This window comes from Halyomorpha halys, unplaced genomic scaffold, assembly GCF_000696795.3.
Source record: "Halyomorpha halys isolate HHAL.00 unplaced genomic scaffold, Hhal_1.1 Scaffold2546.1, whole genome shotgun sequence".
In the NCBI taxonomy this organism is placed as follows: domain Eukaryota; kingdom Metazoa; phylum Arthropoda; class Insecta; order Hemiptera; family Pentatomidae; genus Halyomorpha; species Halyomorpha halys.
Window position 1 is genome coordinate 16146 of NW_027112500.1, and position 1885 is coordinate 18030.

Genomic DNA, 1885 nt, shown 5'->3' on the forward strand with positions numbered 1-1885 from the left:
CCATTAAAATATGGAATATTTTACATTTTAACTTTAGATAATGCCATATTAAATAAATAATTATAATAAATTTCAAATATTTTTAATCAATAATTCTTATAAGACAAAATGATTCCAATCAATAATATATATATATATGTGGCAAACAAACAAAAAACAAAATACAAATCTTATAAACTAGAATAAAATCTAAATTAGTCTTACTGAAGTTGTTTGATGTCTTCTTTTTGGTAGCTGGTTGCAGTGGATCAAAGGAAGACTTCAGTTTTTCGAATACCTCGGATGAGTGATCTTCTAATGCTGAATTGAATTGAAGAGTCTCGGTACCTCGAATGAGTGAGCCAATATTCGACACTCAAAATACCTCGTACTGAGTGAGTTCTTCCAGCCAAATTTCTTCAATCTTCTTAGGGTTAAGACAGTGTAAATGAGACGAGATTACCTAGGATTAGTGAATTTCTCCCCTATTTGAACCGTCTTTTGTTCGGACGCCAGTTACATAATACAAAAATCAGTGAAGGCTAAATTGACTTTATTCTAACATATTTACAAGAACTACATGTTACTGTTATTAGTCTCTATCTAATAACTTCTTAGCTATCTAGTCTAGGAAATATATATGAACACTTGAGAAGGGGGGGTAGAAGGAATAGTGAAATAGGAGAAGGGCGTGTCCTCCTGAAGTTTGATGAATCGAGGCCAGTTTGAGCAGATGAAAATATTTTAAACTTTATTTAGCTCCCCATCATAATTGCAATTACAATAAATTTAAAAAAAAGTTCAAAATAAACTTAAGATATGAGAATTAGTAAAAACCCTCTTCTGCTTAAGAGCGGTGGAGTATTCCTAGGCCGATTGTTTAATTTAGGTATTCCCCGGAGTAAAAATTGGGGGATATTACCCAAATTAATTATTATATTGGTAAGCTGGTTTAAATTAAGGTATTACTGATAGTTTGCTGGTAAAGAGTGGACTGTATTTATAATAAATTGATATAATATACTTTAAAATATAATACCTCTATTCTGGATGGTTTGAACAAAATAGTTACAATGTGATTAGTTGGTTAGTGAGAAATTTTGGAAGATGTACATGAAAGAAGGGTTCCTCTTGGTTCTTTTTCCTGATCCTCCTGCCGCCGCCGCCTCTCTCGCCTGTTTACTCCCTTATTTACACCTTCCTGAAGAGTACTGTCACTTTCTTCACCTGTCCAGGTCAAGATGGCTACTCAACTGGTACTCACCCCTATTTTATTGGGGATCAAGATGGCTGCCCAGGCTTCCTACCGCTTATCCCTGCCACCAGATGGCATAATGAACCTCAGTCCAGAAGTGAGGGGGCACCTTTCTTAAACAAACCGCCCACCTAAATTAAGCTAGGCTAATTTATAATAAACAAAATGTGAGGTACATGTAAACAGGACTTGATTTCACAGGTTTCTTTAGAGATCTATATCTAGATTAGAGGTTTTTAAAAAAAAATAAAAGTAATCTGACCAGCATAAAAAACAAATGAAAAATAATGTATTGTTGGGGTATGGGCTAAAAGAAATAAACCTTAATTATTAAATAGTGAAAAGATAAAGAAACTTTTACAACTTATATAAATAAAACAATAGAATAACTAATACAAAAAAGGAGAGGCATACATCTTAATAGCTTGTGCTGTTGGCTATCACAATACGAAATAATAAAACGAATATAAAATTACGAAAAGGATTCACTTTCAGGATCGAGTGGAAATAATGGGGCTAGAGCCACAACAGGACGGACATATGTCTTCCCGCTTGGGGTTTTGACCGTGACAGTCCTCACAACACCATCCTTCCCCGGATGGGTGTCTGAGATTCGAGCTACTGGCCAGTGTCCGATGATGGTTCTGTTTT